This window comes from Pipistrellus hanaki (assembly GCF_964339955.1).
Source record: "Pipistrellus hanaki genome assembly, chromosome: 16".
NCBI lineage: Eukaryota > Metazoa > Chordata > Mammalia > Chiroptera > Vespertilionidae > Pipistrellus > Pipistrellus hanaki.
In genome coordinates this window covers 19,361,348-19,380,871 of record NC_140518.1, presented here as the reverse complement: position 1 = coordinate 19,380,871, position 19,524 = coordinate 19,361,348, and the positions used below count along the sequence as shown (strand labels likewise).

Here is a 19,524-nt window from a genome sequence, read left to right as displayed (position 1 = left end):
GTATCCCTGCCTCAGGCATTGTTTCCTCTGGAAAGACTTTAGCCACGTTGCTGCCCTCGTTCTCTCCCTCGGTTGGGTTGTCCTTCTCTGTCTTCAGTTGCACACAGTGCTTACCTCAAACACAGCACTCAGTTATATTTCAATTGTATTCCCTTGTCTCTGTTCCCTGCTGGACTGGGGGCTCTTTGAGGCATAGGACAATGCCTTTTGTCGCCACGATGGCGAGAACATGTGAAGTGCTCCAACAATGTTTGTTGAAACAACGAGCAAAGGCAAACTGTAAGTGTTTGACATTTGAAGGAGACATTGCTTAGTTCCTGAAACACCATGAAGTTGCCCTCAGAATGACTCTCTAAAGGTCAAACATGTTGACACCAATTTCTGAGTTCCAGCAACTGAGACTGACCTCCCCTAATTCTGATAAACTGTTTTTCCCCAGCTTCCTCATTTCATAGCATCTCTAGAAAACCAAATGCAAAAAAAAAAAAAAAAAAAAAAAAAAAACCCAAACAAAAAAACCCAAAAAAACCACAAGGTAATAAGAGGAGGTTTTAAATAAAATTTAGCAGGAGGCTAGTATCTCTTTGAATATTAGGATGCTAATTGTACTCTTCTTATTGGACAATTTGACCCCAAATAAGTCTTTTAAATTCCAATGGTTCCACATTTGAGGTCTTGGGACATGTAGAAGTTCCTAACAACCTTTACATTGGTATATCTATATGCGTATCTATAAATTCTATCACAGATACTGCCTGCTTTATGCAAAGTCCTGTTCCAGGGCCTGTGGGTTACCAAACTCCCACTGTCAAAAGCTTTGCCCTTTAGTTGTCTGGTCTGTGCATCTAATTCATGGCTTCAGCACTTAACCTAGTTCCCTGTCAGTCTCTAGCTTCCATCTGTCTCATCAACTATTTAGACACGTATTTCTAACACCCAGTGGGGCTTGCTCACCTGAATGCCATGTGGGCACCTTAAACCCAGGACATCATCCTTCCTCCCAAACCTGTGCTTCTGTTCCCCGCGGTGGTTAATGGGACCCTCACTTCCTCAGCGTGTGCAGGCCAATGATTCCTAAGTCATTCTTGGCTTCTTCCTTTCTCCCATCATCTCCCATCAACCAACGATCAAGTCTTGTTGACCCAGTCTCTCAATTCTCCCTTCAACTCCTTCTGTTCACCCTTTTCTTTTTTAAAAAAATAAACCCCGCCAAAACCGGTTTGGCTCAGTGGTAGAGCATCGGTCTGTGGACTGGAAGGTCCCAGGTTCGATTCCGGTCAAGGGCATGTATTTGGGTTGCGGGTACATCCCCAGTAGGGGGTGTGCAAGAGGCAGCTGGTCGATGTTTCTCTCTCATCGACGTTTCTAGCTCTCTATCTCTCTCCCTTCCTCTCTCTGAAAAATCAATAAAATATATTTAAAATAAAATAAAATAAAATAAATAAACAAACCCCAAAAAATTTATTCCAAAACAAATTCCATGTGGCTTAAAAATTTAATTTCTTAGCCGAAGCCGGTTTGGCTCAGTGGTAGAGCATCGGTCTGCGGACTGAAAGGTCCCAGGTTCGATTCCGGTCAAGGGCATGTACATTGGTTGCGGGCACATCCCCGGTAGGGGGTGTGCAAGAGGCAGCTGTTCGATGTTTCTCTCTCATCGACGTTTCTAGCTCTCTATCTCTCTCCCTTCCTCTCTGTAAAAAATCAATAAAATATATTTTAAAAAAAAATTTAATTTCTTAAATGAAAGTCTAGAAGTCAGAGAAGAAAACATGGATATTTGTACAACCTTGGGGTGGAAAAGGCTTCTAACTATCAGAAGAAAGGGGCAGAAATCATGAACGAAATGACAGCTCTGGTTGACCAGGTATTGCTTGAGAGCCTTGTGGCTTCTGGACTAACGGTGACAGTTTATCAACCTCATCGCTTTTCAGATGAAACAAAAGCGGTCACCTGGCAATTTCCAAAAGGACCCTGGATTTGAAAACAAGATGATCTGAAGGTGGCCTGGAATAATTGGGTCTTAGCTCAACTCTTTAAACCCTAACCTTCTCTCGCGCCCTCCAGCTAACCCAGGATAAAGCTATTCTCGGCTGTTGCACATACTCACTTCCCTCAGGTGACTGACTTCTATTCTTTAAACTGCACTGTTTGTTGCAGCTGCTTTGGAAAAACAGTCTGGCGGTTTCTCAAAAGGTTAATTATAGAGTTATCAACGTTATACCCAGCAATTCCACTCCTGGGTATATACCTTGTTCTCTTCATTAGATATTTCCTTTGCAGGCCTATCAGAATCTTGTTCTCCATAGTAGAAAATTGCTGGTTATTGGTTTATTTGCTCTTTCTTTGTTGAGTTAATCCATCACTGCCATCAGTAGCAGCAGCATTAACTGTTTTCTGTTACTTCCATTTCACTAGATCCGTGCTTTCTTTTTTTCTTCTTCAACCTTCAGTCATCTCCACCAGGCTCAGACCAAGTTCCCATGCCCAGGGTGTAGGGTGGCTGCTGTTCCTCTTTTCAGCTATCAAGATCTTACCACTTCCCTCCTGGATTACTAAAATGACCTTCCTGTGATTTCTTTGCCTCCAAACCCTCCTTAGGATAACTCTTCCCTCAGACCGCTGCCAGAATGTCTTTCTAAAGCCAAAACCTAATATTGTTCCTCCTTTATTTAGTGCCCTTCAACAAATCCCTTCTTTCTATAAAATAAAGTCCAAAGACCATAGCAAGATCTACAAGGCTCAGGGTGACTTACCTTTTACCTCCTTTATTTTTTCAACCTCCCCTCTGACATTCTCCCTGCAGACCTAACTCTACCATTCCCTCAGCGCACCATGCTGGCTCTTCTGTCAGGGACCTTCTAGATGCTGGAAATTTCAGCCTAAAAAAGTCCTGTTTGCCAAAACCGGTTTGGCTCAGTGGATGGAGCACCAGCCTGCGGACTGAGGGGTCCCAGGTTCGATTCCGGTCAAGGGCATGTACATTGGGGGGTGCAGGAGGCAGCTGACCGATGATTCTTTCTCATCGATGTTTCTAGCTCTCTATCCCTCTCCCTTCCTCTCTGTGAAAAATCAATAATATATATATATATATATATATATATATATATATATATATATATATATATATATATATAAAAGAACAGTGGTGGGGGTTAAAGCATGGGGTGGGGGATCAGGTGGAGGGGAGCTAGGGGGGGGAAAAAGAGGAACATCTGTAATAATCTGAACAATAAATATTTATTAAAAAACGAAAAGTCCCTGTTTGTCCCCAAACTGCACTGAAATGCCACCTCCTTTGTGAAGACATTACCTCTGGGCACTCCATATATACGTCTATTATAGCTCCTCCCACACGATGCTTACTTTTTTATTGATTTCAGAGAGGAAAGAAGAGAGATTGAAACATTAATGATGCGAGAGATTCATTGATCAGCTGCCTCCTGCATGCTCCCTGCTGGGGATCAAACCTGCAACCTGGGCATGTGCCCTTGACCGGAATCCAACCAGGACCTTCCAGTCCGCAGGCCAATGCTCTATCCACTGAGCCACACCGGGTAGAGCTGCATTTCTTTCCATTTTCAATTCATTGGGGTTGCACCTTGTTGCACACGGATCTTTTGAACTTAGAACACCGAAGGCCTGTGTTATCTTCACAGCTCAGCACCCGTGGCGCTGATATGCTCCAACGTGGTTAATGTTTACCGCCTCAGCCACTGGCTGGATGTCTTTAAGTCTGAACGAATAAACAAGCACTCATCAATACAGGTGCTCTGTTTCTGTGACTGGCGTCCCTCTCAGGCACATGTTATCCTCCTGCCCCAAAAGAGAAGAGGGTTCACAGCCCAGACAAATCCAGCCCAAAGGCAGTCCCTGAGGGGCCCAACCAAAGAGCCAAGTCCACCCCCCTCCGGAACTGTCCGAGAGCCTGTCATGCACAGGACCCTGCACAGAACGTGGACCCCAATCTCTGGATTCCCAGGTCTGGGCGTGGCTTACCAGGCAATAATGGGATGTCTGTGTTTTCTGCAGGGTCAAGGTTGCCTCCTAGCAGAATTACCCTTTTAAAATATATATATATATATATATATATATATATATATATATATATATATATATATTATTGATTTTTTACAGAGAGGAAGGGAGAGGGATAGAATGTTAGAAACATCTATAAGAGAGAAACATCCATCAGCTGCCTCCTGCACACCCCCCACTGGGGATGTGCCCGCAACCCAGCTACATGCCCTTGACTGGAATCGAACCCGGGACCCTTGAGTCCGCAGGCCGATGCTCTATCCATTGAGCCAAACCAGTCTTGGCCAGAATTACCCTTTTATCTATTGTCTTCTCCCTCCATCATAGACAGCTGTGCTCGCGGCCCTTCTCTCTTCCAGCAGGTCCCCACACTTCCGAACCACGTGCAAAGGGCTGGACTTTCTCCCTCCAGGCACGGACCTCTGGGTTTAAGCCCGTCGGTGTGTCCTATCCCACAGAGTCCAGGGACTGCTATAGGACGGCCCACGGCCTAAAAGGGTCTCATCGGAGTGAACGCAGGAGTCTGCAGGGCATGTAGGGACTTGGGCTCCTCTCAGCCTGGCCAGTGGTGCGTCTTCGTTCTGCTGCCATAGCGGGAAGCTGGAAGCTGCCGGGAGCGAGGAGGGGTCGCATCACGTGGCGACAAAAGAATGACTCCACCGAGGAAGCCGAGGAGACCTGGAAACCTGCAGTTTGAGTCCTGGATTACGCTGTGTCTGATCCCTCAGGAGCCAATGCATTCTCTTGATTGCTTAAGCCAGGTGGCAGTGGTTTTATAATATTTCACTGGGAGCATGAAACTTTCTGGTTGGTACACCTTAGATTATACACTATGTGACAGAAGAGATTGTGTCTCTCTTGATGACCACAGTACCCACCCCCTGGCACGGGAGGAGGCATGCGATAAATGAGTGCTGACTGAATACACATCAGCCGGAAGGCATGAGTTCTACAAATCCCCTCTACCAACGTGACTGCAAGGAGCCTGGTGTTCTGTGGCTCTAGAGGCCCGGCTCTCACCCCAACTCAAGGCTTTTGCTAACCACCAGGAAGTCTCCCTGGAAATAGGTGGCGTCTCTGAGAAGGCCCCAAAGTAGCAGCTCACCCCCTCCCTCCCAGCACCCCCACTCCCACCCCCCCCCCCACACACACACACTTTCCTGCGAATCTTGAACTGAATTCGAAGTAAGATAGCAGTAAGCTAGATGAGGACCAAAAAGATCGTTCATTACTAATAAAGCTTTTATTACTAATAAAAATAACCTTTATGACTAATAAAGCTGAGATGAGAGGACGTGGCTTATAGTATCAGGCTAATGAGCGTCTCAACACCCAACCTCCGAATGAGACGGCCTTGGCCAGGATGGGCCTCCCTTCCCCACCCCGAGGGAGCAGTGCTCACTCCCAAGAAGAAAGAGAAAGAAGGTGGGAGGCACAGTTTCTCCTTCCAAACTCACCAGTCACATGAAACCACTTCCTCCGGAGAAGAGCAAGAGGGCCAGAGGGCGGGGAGAAGGCGGGCGTGCTATGCTAATTGGGCTCTTTCACAAGGAAGGAAGCAGCCAGGGTGGGAAGACACAGCCAGTGTGATTTGGGCAGGCCAATTGATTCTGCTTTGTTTTCCATCTTAATAGCTTATTTTTCTTTTTCTTTTTTTTTCTTTTTAAAATATATTTTATTGATTTTTTACAGAGAGAAAGGGAGAGAGATATGGAGCTAGAAACTTCGATGAGAGAGAAACATCGACTTGCACACCCCTTACCGGGGATGTGCCCGCAACCTACGTACATGCCCTTGACCGGAATCGAACCTGGGACCTTTCAGTCCACAGACTGACGCTCTACCACTGAGCCAAACCGGCTTCAGCTTAATAGCTTATTTTTCAAAGGGTGGGATTTGTTTGCTGTCTAAAGTATTCTCCATGCGCCGAAACTGGTTTGGCTCAGTGGAAGAGCGTGGGTCTGCGGACTGAAAGGTCCCAGGTTCTATTCCGGTCAGGGGCTTGTACATTGGTTGCGGGCACATCCCCAGTAGGGGTTGTGCAAGAGGCAGCTGGTCGATGTTTCTCTCTCATCGACGTTTCTAACTCTCTCTCCCTCTCCCTTCCTCTCTGTAAAAAATCAATAAAATATATTTTTTTAAAAATTAAAGTATTCTCCACGGAATCATGGACACACCACAGTCATACCAAGCTCCCAAAGAAGTCAGAAACCTTCAAAATCATGCAAAATTCAAAGGGAGAAACGAGAAGGACTCACACCACACTTACACAACCAGGGCCACCGGGCGGCAGTCATCCTGGCGCTGGCTCATCACGCACCGTGCCCATCAGAGGCGTCTCCAGAGCACCGACACCTCACACCTGTCCGTCTCTCTGGTGACCTCAGAGCCAGCTGCTCCCACTGAGTCACCAGGAGGGCACAGCCAGCTTAACTCCTCGGTGGCACAGGGACATGGCGCTTCACAGTGAATTCCAGGAAACCGAGGGCCACGCTAGACAGGAAGGGGGTGACCACGTTCCCAATTTCCCCAACGCCAAGGCTGGGAGGGGGGGGGGGGGGGGCGGAGAGCATTTTTTCAAAACAAATGGTCAGCGGAGCAACGTGACTGTCAGCCATGTGCTTTTGGTTTTACTTACCTGGAACCTTCATCTTGCTTCAGGGTTTTGAGTGTGTTTGTTTGTTTTCTTTCTTTCTTTCTTTCTTTCTTTCTTTCTTTCTTTCTTTCTTTCTTTCTTTCATAATATTTTATTGATTTTGTACAGAGAGGAAGAGAGAGGGATAGAGAGTTAGAAACATCGATGTGAGAGAATCATCGATCAGCTGCCTCCTGCACACCCCCTACTGGGGATGTGCCCTCAACCAAGGTACGTGCCCCTGACCGGAACCGAACCCGGGACCCTTCAGTCCGCAGGCCGATGCTCTATCCACTGAGCCAAACCGGTTTTGGAGAGTGTGTTTGTTTTCAAGGTAAACATTGACCATCCAGGCGTTAGGAGGCTTTCCCCCAAAAAAACATTATTTTGTGAAGGTGACGTTTGGTGGACAAATGAATGACCAGATCAACTGGGCCATACTACCCCCATCCCTCCCAAATTAGCCAACAGCACATTTAAAATTCAGTGGGTTTTACTGGAAACTGTGGTGTTGGCTATTTTTGTTTTGTTTTTTAAATACATTTTTATTGATTTCAGAGAGAAAGAGTGAAGGAGAGAGCAATAGAAACATCAATGATGAGAGAGAATCACTGACTGGCTGCCTCCTGCACGCCCCACACTGGGGGTCAAGCCTACAACGTGGGCATATGCGCTGACCGGGAATCGAACCGTAACCTCCTGGTTCATAGCTCCACGCTCAAGCACAGAGCCACGCCAGCTGGGCTGTTGGCTGTTTTAATGTGACTCTAAACACAGTGTGAACCGGGATGCCTCAAACCCAGCATGGACCTCCTCTGGTCTGGCTGCTAAGACAGAGCCGTGAGCTTTGATCTCACCCTGAGCAGCTCTCCGGTGGAGTTTTTGCCGGAAGCCACGAAGCAGACTTGGCCTGCCAGTGCTGGGAAAGATCCCAGGCTGACAACGGAAACCACAGCACAGCAGATGGAGACAATGTGTTCCCATCCCGCTCTCCGCAGACGCAAAGCCATTTTCTCATCTATCACCTGCCCCTATTTTTACCCTCAGGAGCTCTCCGAGCCACTCGGGCTGTCAATAATTGGCAGCGAGTTTTGCAATGAGCAACTAACTGCTCAGGATCAATTCCGTGGAACTGCTCCGGAACCACGTCCAAAAACAGCAGATCCCCAGGGGGGCGCTCAGCGGCTTACCTGTCCTCCAATCCGTCTCTTGCCCTGCACGTCATCGGCCGGGAGGACCTGAAACGTGAGCCGCGTCCTCCGACGCCAGTTCTGAGCACGTGGTAGGGATTTGCGAAACTCTCTGATTGATGATTGATGATGGACGGATGTGTACCTACGGGGAGGGAATGAGCAGTCCATGAGGAGCTGCTGTGTAATTCCCAAGGAAGAGCGGGTTTTCCTGCTGACTCATAGCTCTCCTTTCTAATTTCAGGACGGAGACCCCGAGGAGAGGGTTGGGTAAGAAACGTGTTCTCCCAGAAAAGCCGCTGAAGTCCGTTCTCCTCTAAGACCAGCAAGTAGGGAACTGGCTCCTAGGAGGGCACAGCTCGGTCTCTGCCGGTTTACCTCGCTCACCCACAGCCCCAACCGGGGGCCCCTGTGAAGCTGAACCTCCCGCCTCCTCCAAGCCCATGGGAGACATAACCCGAGGCTCCTGCTCTCCCGCAGCGTGGAAGGAGCCTTTCTCCATGACCTTTCTTTTCTTTTCTTTTTTTAAAATATATTTTATTGATTTTTTACAGAGAGGAAGGGAGAGGAAGAGAGAGTTAGAAACATCGATGAGAGAGAAACATCGACCAGCTGCCTCTTGAACACTCCCTACCGGGGATGTGCCCGCAACCAATGTACATGCCCTTGACCGGAATCGAACCCGGGACCTTTCAGTCCGCAGACCGACGCTCTACCACTGAGCCATACAGGTTTCAGCAATAAAATATATTTTTTTAAAAAGAAAAGAAAAGAGCCGAAACCGGTTTGGCTGAGTGGATAGAGAGTCGGCCTGCGGACTGAAGGGTCCCGGTCCCGGGTTCGATTCCGGTCAAGGGCATGTACCGTGGTTGTGGGCACATCCCCAGTAGGTGGTGTGCAGGAGGCAGCTGGTCGATGTTTCTCTCTCATTGATGTTTCTCACTCTCTATCCCTCTCCCTTCTTCTCTGTAAAAAAAATTATATATATATATATACACACATATATATGTGTATATATATATATATATATATTTTTTTTTTAATATATATTTTATTGATTTTTTACAGAGAGGAAGAGAGAGGAACAGAGAGTTAGAATCATCGATCAGCTGCCTCCTGCACACCTCTTACTGGGTATGTGCCCGCAACCACGGTACATGCCCTTGACTGAAATCGAACCCAGGACCCTTCAGTCCGCAGGCCGACGCTCTATCCACTGAGCCAAACCGGTTTTGGCTCTCTGTGGCCTCTCAATGACGCTCTCCAACACTGAAGTCAGGGGGCCTCCAATCACTTGGGCACCAGGAGGTGTTCACGTAGAGACATTCTGCCACTGGGGCAGCCTCCAGTGGATGTTCTCCTTTCCATCTTTCCTCAGTATCCTGATCCGGCGGGTTTGGGGCAAGAGACCCTCCAAGGGCAGCCACCTTGGAGGAGGTGCTCGTTCATGCAAGCGAGCGGGTGAGGGGGCAGCCGGCTGCAGCCTCGAGCTGCTCCAGCTCCCGGGAGCCCAGCCCGCTCAGGCAGAGGTTCCCGGGCCTGCCCTCGCCTCAGGATCCCACCCGGTGCTTCTTTACATCAGCCTTAGCCGAGCCGCTAGCACGGGGCCTAGTGTTGGCGGCAGAGACCAAGAGAACAGAACCAGGGCGATGCCACCCCTGCTTGTATACTGACCCGAAGGTCCAATCATCACCCCCTGGGCCGGAGGGCAACCTCGGGTCTGTCTCCTCTGTGCCCAATGCCAGGAGGCCTCCGCCTGGGAGAGCTAGGCCCGTTTGTCAGCTGTGGGGAAAAACAGCCAGAGCTGCTATTTGCACCCTGAAGTGCAAGCGGGGTAAAAATAGTGCCAGTAGCTTGGTCCGGCTTCAAACCCCACTGCAGAGAGAGAGTATTTTTGGAAGAAAAGATTTTCCTCCCCACCCACAGATCTGGAAACGGTCACCTCCCCGGAGGAGAAGCGGGGAGACGCTCCCACGCAAAGGCCAAATCTATCCCCCGCTCCTCACCCCTGCCTAGGCTGGAGACGCCTGCCCCTGGCAGCCAGGCCAGGCCCCGCACAGACAGACCTGCAGGTGGCCTCGCCCAAGGTGCAGCGGGAGTGGGTGAACTTTGACCACAGCGAGAGGAGGCCGATGTCCGAGCCTGGACGTGACCACCATCCTGTTTGTTATTACGGTGAAGCTACTTGTTTGCCTTTCAAAACAGGAAGGAAGAAAATTGCCAAGAGAGTACACGAGACCCCAAAACAACAGCTTGGATGATCTACCGCTGGAGGGCCTGGAAATCAGTTTGGCTATAAATGAACATGGCTGTAAAAGGATGAACAAAATCCCAGAAGCCTGGTCCAGGGCCAGCTCTGTATCCGGGGCCTCCTGACAGCTGGGGCCTGGAGCTCTCACCTCGTGGACTTGGTGTCGGGGTCCTGGGGGCTCTTTCAGGTTCAGGAAGGGACCCGGGCAGGACAGCCTCTTCTTTCTGTTCAGTGAGAAGGTATTTTGGGGTCCACGGGAGTATATAGATTATAATACTTGTGCCACCCTAGAGAGACAGAGCCATGCAGATAGTTGCTGGGCTATGTGAAGAACAGTGGAGGGAAAAACACCAGGTGAACAGTGTTATTAAATGGCTCTATCGTCTGCAGGTGCCAGCCCCAAAGCCAAGCCCAGTATCTTCAGAAAGGAAGGGAAAATATCCCACGTGCCACCTCCACCTTAACCTCCTTCTTCCAAGATCCAGGAACCCAAACGGACCTTCTCCTTTGAGGAAACATACCTAGGCGTGCCGAACCCACTAACCAACAAGGGGAGAAGATGCCGACATATCACTCCCCACCTTCTCAGCACCTCCCAGCAACACCGCAGAGACTGTGTCCCCTCCCCCCGCCCCCTCCATGTGGCTGTGAGCACAGGCCCAGGGACAAGAGGGAGGGGCCGCTGGGTGACTGTAGAAGAAACAGGAAAGACGGGAGGGACCTTGGGCCTGCAGGCAGCTTACTGCAGCCTGGCTTTTCCTCTGGCCTCTCAGGCCTAGGTTTTCGTCTTATCTTTGCAACCTCCTAGCTGTGTGACTAAGTCACATTACCTTTAAAAAAAAAAAAAAAAAAAAAAAAAAAAAAAAAAAATATATATATATATATATATATATATATATATATATATATATATATATATATATAATTGATTTTTTTACAGAGAGGAAGGGAGATAGTTAGAAGCATCAATGAGAGAGAATCATCGATCAGCTGCCTCCTGCACACCCCCCAATGGGGATGTGCCCGCAACCAAGGTACATGCCCTTGACCGGAATCGAACCCGGGACCTCTCAGTCTGCAGGCCGACGCTCTATCCACTGAGCCAAACCGGTTTTGGCCACATGACCTTTTAAAATCTCACTTTATCCTGGGAGAAGAGAGGTGACAATACCCGCCTGGGGGCGGTGAGGACGGGTGTAGCAGCGTATACAGAGCATGTGTGCAGTGCGGGGCGCAGAGGGAGGGATGCTGTGAGCCCTGCGGTACGTCACGGCCCGCGGCCAGGCTGCCAGCTCTCCTGCCGCTGGCTGCCAGAGGGCGGCGGGGCGGCCACAGGACGCAGGTCTCAGCTCCGTGAGAAGCGCATGGCGCCCACAGGAAGCACGGACAACGTCCCCGGCGTGATGAGGCCTCGCTGCACCGTGCCCTTCACTGGCCGCGGACCTTCACCTCCCCGCTTCCCCCACTTCCCCGGGCTTATCGGGAGCCAGAAATAGCCTCTCCCTGCTCAGAGGGCCCTGCCAGCGGGAGCTCTGGCCAGCGGCGGGCCGGCTCAGCCTGCTTCTCAGTGCAGGGAGGCCCCCGAGGCGCGGCCCCCGAGCCCCTTTCCCAGTCTCCTCCACCGATGCCATCGTGCGGGAAGAGCTGCGGCTTTGCTGGGTCAGAGCTCTCTAAGCTGTTTGTTCTCAGGCTCTGAGACTCCCCGGGGACCCGGGAAAGAGGCTGCAGATCCCCTGGACTGGTCCCCGCCAGGATTCTGTTTCCCGATTGAGAAACCCAGAGATGCTGACGCCAGCCCAGGGACCAGTGAGCTCAGGTCTGTCGCTCGCTGGCCTCACCCGGAGGACTGCAGGCCAAGGTGGCCGGGCTCGCTCTCCCTCCAGCCTAAGTCAGCTCGCTCCTGAGTCAGCTCTCTTCACCTCCCTATTAATAGCCTCTGCTTTGGCTGGCTCCACTCACAGTGTGATCACACGATAATAATACACCTCAAATAAGGAAGCAGCACACTTCCTGGAGCTGGGTTACCGAGGGCCTCCGAGCGCACACTCGGTCCAGACGGCAGAGGCCCGGCTGGTTCTCTCAGCAGCTGCACCGGGGAGAGGTGGGGGTGGCTCAGTTGATGGATGGCCTTTGAGGCAAGTCACTGCTTTGGGGTTTCTGTCCTGCTGAGCTCTCCCTGGTTTAGGGCAGGAGACAAGCATGCGGGATCATTTTATTTTATTGTGGTTACCACAGATCGTCCTGGGTGAGGCTGAAACAGTGTGGTTCTTGCCGAAACCGGTTTGGCTCAGTGGATAGAGCGTCGGTCTGCAGACGGGGGGTCCCAGGTTCGATTCCCGTCGGGGGCATGTGCCTTGGTTGCGGGCACGTCCCCGGTCGGGGGTGTGCAGGAGGCAGCTGATTGATGTTTCTCATCAATGTTTCCAGCTCTGTATCCCTCTCCCTTCCTCTCTGTAAAAAATTAATAAAATATATACACATATATTTTTAAAGTGTGGTTCTTACGCAAGAATGCAGACCCCTCAGCTCCCCCGGATGGAAGCTGTGGGCCAAGCTGGAGCGAGTCCCTACCAAGGTCAGCTTTTCTCTGACATTACAGTAACAAGGCGGCCTACTTAGAGAGGCTCGGGTTTCTGGATGGGACAGGCTGCCAAGAGCTCACCGTCCCTTCCAGAAAAGTGTGAGCCACCTCTGTCTCCCAGCAGAAGCAGACACGCTGAACAGTCCTCAGTGTTGGATCGGTGCTGTGAGCCATGCCGCCGGGCCACCCTGTAATGGTGCCGGCATCCCCGTTCTCCGTGGGCCTGGATGGGAAAAACGCTCACGTTCAGGAGCCGGAAACCCGGGTTCGAATTCGGACTCCGTCTCTTAGCTGAGGGGGTTAGTGCATTTCCCGCCTCCCTGGAACCTGGAGCCTCCGTCTTCCCGGGTATATAACAGACACAACCACCGCTCCGGAAATGGGGTTAATGTAAGTTAAAGGAGACCAGCTTTGGAGACTACGCCTAGTACAGTGCCCGGAATATAGGCCATGCTCAATAAATGGTCCAGAAAATAAAAGGGAGGGGAACGTGAGTGCAAACCAAGGCCATCCAGGCCATACCGTGAAAAAAACAAATTAAAAAAACGATAGCATCTTCAAGTGCGCAGAGCTACGGTATCAGCGCCTCTGACAGAAAGGCTGGGGGGAACACTCAGAAACTCAGAACTTTGCTTCCCTTCTCTAGTCATCCCATTGAAAAGCCACAGGGAGAGGCCTATCCGGATGTAATGTGCCTTGCCAAGGCCACAGGGAGGAGGCTCCTAGGTCCATTTATCAGAAGTCTCACCGTTCATAAATCAGCATTGGCATGAAGAAGAATAGGTAGGCCTGGCCAGTGTGGCTCAGTGGTTGAGCATCAACCCCATCACCAGGAGCTGGCCAGGTCAATTCCAGGTCAGGGCAGATGCCTGGACAGCCAACCGATGTTTCTCTCTGATCAATGTTTCTATCTATCTCTTCTTTCCCCTTCCTCTCTCTCTCAAATTAATAAAAACATATATATATCTTTTTTAAATAGGTAGGAGTGGAGTGGAGGGATTGAGCAAAACAAACAAAAACACCTCAAAAACCTCATGGACATGGACAACAGTGTGGGATGGGGAGGATGAGTGGAAGTGAAGAGGAAGAGATGGGATAAATGGTGATGGAAAAACTAAATTAAATTTAAAAAATAAATAAAAGAGCATGATTGCTGGAGGGGGAAAAAGAGGAAGAATGGGTAGAGAAGGTTAGGGAAGGGTAATCCTCGGTTCCACTGCTGGGTGCTTATCTGCATTTCAAGGTTCCCGTAAAAGAAGCAGTCGGCCTGACCGGAGGGTGAACCCTGCTATCAGCAAGGCCAAAGGAGAAACCAGATCTCACACAGGCCTGTAGTCCACCCTGCTGAGAAGCACTGTGCTCCCCACACGCCTTATTCGACGGCAAAAAGCTGGGTCTCTAACCCAGCGGACTGCTCCAGGTCTGGACGGGGCGTGGGGAGGGTGGGGTGCCAACCTTCGTTCTTGCTGCAGCTTGCTTCCGCCCTGGTTACCAACAGCGGGCACATATCTGATGGGAGCCAGCCAGCGCTCCTGGCAGCACCAAGTGGGGCAAGTCCCAGCATGACCTGCCCCCAACTGGGCACTGACTGGGGCCGGTGCAGGGGAGGAGAGTACTGGGGCTGAACCGACTTAGGCTCATATTCAGGACAGCAGCCTCCAATTCCCCTCGCCTCCGCAGGCAACGGAGCAGGACTGCCCAGGACATCTCTTCGGGAATGGGTCCTTATTTCCCCGGGACCTGTCCTTGTCATTTACACTCCACATGACTGGATCTACAGTGCATTCGAACGCTGAGAGGGGTGAGCACACGGGGATTCACTTACAAGCAACAGTGACCACCCAACTTATGCATCGGTCACCTGACACTATTCACTCCTTCAGTCCCTGAACAAACACTTATTTATTTATTTATTTTTTTAGTATACAGTGGTGCCTCACACAACGAACTTAATTCGTTCCAGGAGCAAGTTTGTTATGCGAAAAGTTCGTTATGTGAAACGCGTTTTCCCATAACAATACATGTTAAAAAAAATAATTCGTTCTGTAGCATAAAATATGCTAAGATGACATAAAAAAAGATAAATTTTTTGTTATTATTTTTATTTAGATACATCTAAAAACATAATTTTTTTTAAAAAAAAACACCTTTTTTTAATTTTAAGACAAACTAAGTAGAGTCTACCGAATCTTGCACATCTTAATCCATTTTCTGCTTTTTGGCCGATGGTTTCATGAAAAACCTGTCCAAAGTCGTTTGTTTTTCTCTTTTCTCCAACATCTGCCGGAAATAACGGACAAGAGTATCGGAGTAAAGATCGTTGATCCTGTTTGCTTCAGCTGAATCCGGATAGTGGGCATTGGTAAACTCCTGAACTGCTTTCCATTTGACCAGGATGTTCTTGATGTCAGCAGTTGGGATTGGTTGATTGTTTGATTGTTGCTCCTCGTTATCAGATGACGCTTCCCTTTGAGCATTGTCCTGTTGCTGGACCAGAAGTGCTTGGAGCTCTTCAGTTGTCAGCTCTTCTTCGTGTTCCTCAATAAGCTCCTCTACATCCTCTTCCTCTACCTCTAATTCCAACCTTTGGGCCACTGTGATGATGTCCTTCACTACTTCTGTGTCATCAACTACTGCTTCTTCCTGGGTCCACGAAGGCACAAGCATCTTCCAAGCAGAAATGAGGGTCCTTTGTGACACTTCTTCCCAGGCCTTCTGTATAAGTCGTATTGCCATAAGGACATCAAATTTCTCCTTCCAAAACTTTCGGACAGTCATATTGTCTCCACCAAACTCGCATTCTTCAAACACCTTATTAAAGAGGGCTCTAGTGTAGAGTTTTTTAAAGTTCGCAATAACTTGCTGATCCATTGGCTGAAGAATGGATGTGGTGTTTGGTGGCAAATACTGCACCTTGATAAAAGGATAATTTTCCTGCAATATTTCCTCTAGGTCTTTTGGGTGAGAAGGGGCATTGTCAAGTATCAGAAGGGCTTTGAGCGGCAGTTCTTTTTCCAGCAAGAATTTCTTCATGGCAGGAGCAAAGGTTTCCAGAATCCATTCGTTGAAGATAACTTGGGTCACCCAGGCTTTTTGATTGGACTTCCAATGGACGGGCAGTTTGGACTTAATAACGTTATTTTTCTTGAAAATTCTTGGATTTTCAGAGTGATAAACCAATAGAGATTTGATCTTGAGGTCTCCGCTGGCATTAGACGAAAACATAAGGGTAAGTCTGTCCTTCATGGCTTTGTGTCCTGGCAATTTCTTCTCCTCTTTTGTAATGAAGGTTCTGCTCGGCATTCTTTTCCAGAAAAGACCCGTTTCATCGGCATTGAACACTTGTTGTGGGCAGTATCCTTCATCCTTAATACATTTTTGAAAGTTAATAGAGAACTTTTCTGCTTCTTTCTTGTCAGCACTGCCAGCCTCACCATGCATAGTAATGCTGTGGATTCCACACCTTTTCTTAAATCTAAAAAACCACCCCCTGCTGGTTTTGAATTCTTCTTCATTATCTTGATTGCTGCTACTTCCAGGGACGTTTTTCTTTAGATCATCATAAATTCTCTTGGCTTTGTGACAGATAATATCTTGGGTTGTTACGTCACCTTTCACCTGCCTGTCCTTAATCCAAATCGCTAATAGCCTCTCCATTTCCTCGTGGATTGAAGACCTATGTTTTTCATGAAATAGTTTTGATACTCCTTTGGCTACTTTGGCTGATTTGATTGCATCCTTATTTGTCAAAATGGTGAAAATGGTGGTCTTGCTGAGGCCAAACTCTTTGACGAGGTCACACTGTTTTACCCCACATTCACTCCTAATTATTTCCTGTTTCATTTCAACAGAAATCACCTTCCTGCTTTTTTTAGAAGCCATGATATAAAAAAAATATTGAGTTTAACTTAAAAAGACGACTGCCATGATACGTGCGTGATTTAATTCGTAATGAAGAACGATTGCCGCGATACGTGCTTAAGTTAAGCGCAGTGACTAACGACTGCCTGCAGTGCCTGCGCAGAAGGATGCAATACATCGGCAGCGATCGTGGAAGCTCGGGCGAAGCAGTCGTGGAAGCTCGGGCAAAGCGGTCGTGGAAGCTCGGGCGACTTCGTTGTGTGAAACGAAGTTCGTTGTATGAATCATGAAATGAAGTTCGTTGTGTGCAGCGTTCGCTGTGCGAGGCGTTCTTTATGCGAGGCACCACTGTATTTTATTGATTTTTTACAGAGAGGAAGGGAGAGGGATAGAGAGCTAGAAATATCGACCAGCTGCCTCCTGCACACCTCCCACCAGGGATGTGCCAACAACCAATATACATGCCCTTGACCGGAATCGAACTTGGGACCTTTCAGTCTGCAGACTGATGCTCTATCCACTGAGCCAAACCGGTTTCAGCTGAACAAACACTTTTTGAACATTTATGCACACCAGTACGGTTCTGGGTTCTGAAGAAAATAAAGACGGTGTCTGCCCTAGGAGGAGAGCCAGACACTGAATATGACAATTACTATGTAGTAGCAACTGTGATAAACGCAGCTGGGAGATGTTCTCAGCTTTGGTAGTAGAGAATGTGGGGGTGGGGAAGGTGTCTGATTTAGAGGAGAGGGTCAGGGGGTGACATTTAAGAACTTGAACTTGGGGGGGGGGGGGCTTTGGTGGCAGTTGTCCATGGTCTCTGCTCTGCGAAGTTCCCTTCTCTCCTAATGCAGTGCTCTGCGAACCTGGAGAAGAAATATATCTCCCGAGAAGGACTGCTTGTGGCTAACAGGGCCCAAACTCATAACCAGAGTCCAGCAGCTGTGGTGTGCGTCAGAAGCTGCTCACGCACACACTCTTCATTTCAGGGAAGAGCCACAGATGGAGCTTTCTGCCTCCTCCCCTCTGAATTAACTATCATGAGAGAATTCCTGGTTTCTGTCCTTCAGCCAATGAACTGACACTTGCCCTGTCCAGTCAGAACTGTACAATGATATCCTCATTTGCATCTAAACTGACCAATCAGAACTGTATTGGTTTGAAGCTTCATTTGCATAAAAGTGGACCACTCAGGAATGGGTGGTAACTCTATAAAAGGCTGCCTCCCCTGTGTGTCGGGAGTGTACTCTTGGTGTTCCACTCGCTGCATTTCCCCGTCTGCACACTGTTCACCTGAATGGAAGAGTCCCTTTCCACCCCTCAGACTGGGAATGTTTGTTAACAGCCCTAAAAAGAAGGAAAGGGTGCCTCACCAGGGATGCAGGGAGGAAGATTCTGGGAGAAGAAAGGGGAATACAGAATCTTTCTTCCAAGTCTTCTGTGGATGTATTTGCTTTTCTTTTCATTCTCCCCAACCCCCCACCCGCCCACTCCCAGACCCCCATCTGGACTCCGTCTAGTCTAGGGCCTTTCTGGCACACTTGTTTCTCTCTAAGCTCTTCCTCGTTCCTGTTCCCCAGCACGCTCTCTTCACTGTGAGGACAGTGCCCTACCTGGCTCAGCCCAGAGAAGCCCTTCATAGGCTCATTGTCTTTGAAAAGAGTTTGCTCCAAGGCCCCCACAATCCTGCCCTTGACTCTCCAGAAGCCAATAGCTTTGACCTGCAGTAGATAAAACTCACCCTTCCTGCTGGGCCAGCAGGCTAATTATAGAGTCTTCTTTCTAGAACTCTTTATCTCAAGGTTGTTTTCCTAAATTAGCATTAGCGAGGTTGCTATCAATGCCATCTACCCCGTACATTAAGGAGCTGGCCCTCTAGACGGCTTGGAACCGGCCCAGGCATTGGAGACAGACAGACCTGGAATCACAGCTCTCACCTTTACCCATTTTGTGACCTTGGGCAAGTCAGGAGTCTCTTCTGGGCCTCGGGTTCCTTCTATGCGAGATGAGGAGGAGGATAATACCTAGTCTGCAGAGTTTGTGTAAGAATTAGCCAAGAGGTAGGCAAAACGATGGAATGTGATAGATACCCTGTAAGTGAGCCTTTGTTTTCATATCAGATATAAAAACCTGGCGAATTTTGCCAGTGCCTTTTAGAAAGGTGAATGATGGTTCTGTTAAGAATGGTGACCAAGCCGGGATGGTGTGGTTCGGTGGTTGAATGTCAACCCAAGAGGTCACTAGTTTGATTCCTGGTCCGGACACATGTCCAGGTTGTGGGTCTGATCTCCAGTAGGGAGCATGCAGGAAGCAGTGGATCAATATATCTATTTCAGCCAGGACCGGTTTGGCTCAATGGATAGAGCGTCGGCTTGGGGACTGAAGGGTCCCGGGTTCGATTCCGGTCAAGGGCATGTACCTTGGTTGCGGGCATATCCCCAGTAGGGGGTGTGCAAGAGGCAGCTGATCGATGACTCTCTCTCATCGATGTTTCTAACTCTCTATCTCTCTCCCTTCCTCTCTGTATAAAATCAATAAAATATATTAAAAAAAATATATCTATTTCATTGATGTTTTGATCTCTCATCTCTCTCCTTTCCTCTCTAAAAATCAATAAAAATATATTTTAAAAAATGGCGGCCAGGTCTACATTTCACTAGCTATTTGTAGCTCTTTAATTTGTGTATTGCTAAGAACCAGGTGAAAGGAGGACACTCCAGGACATGGGAAAGGGCATGGATCCCAGAATCTCCGATTGGAAAGAATTTTGAGAAAACTCTAGTCCAGGTTTTTGCTATTGGACGTGACTGAATCTGAAACTCAGACAGATGGGAATCTCCAATACAGAGCTGAGCAGGCGTCACCAACACTGCCCCAGCAGCAATGCTCCAGGGATCTCCCACAGTTCATTGTATTTGTGTCATTCATTCAATCATTAATCCATAAACGTTTATGGAGCACCTACTATGTG

At 48.8% G+C, this 19,524-nt stretch overlaps 1 long non-coding RNA gene across 1 annotated transcript; it reads right to left on the bottom strand.

Annotated features, from left to right (window-relative positions):
- Positions 1–3,272: 3,272 nt before the first annotated feature.
- LOC311610469 lies at positions 3,273–5,105 on the bottom strand. Its single transcript, XR_014792962.1, has 3 exons — positions 4,330–5,105; positions 3,997–4,058; positions 3,273–3,733 (listed from the first exon to the last, which is right to left on the bottom strand). It is a non-coding gene; the product is annotated as an uncharacterized lncRNA (long non-coding RNA).
- Positions 5,106–19,524: the final 14,419 nt, after the last annotated feature.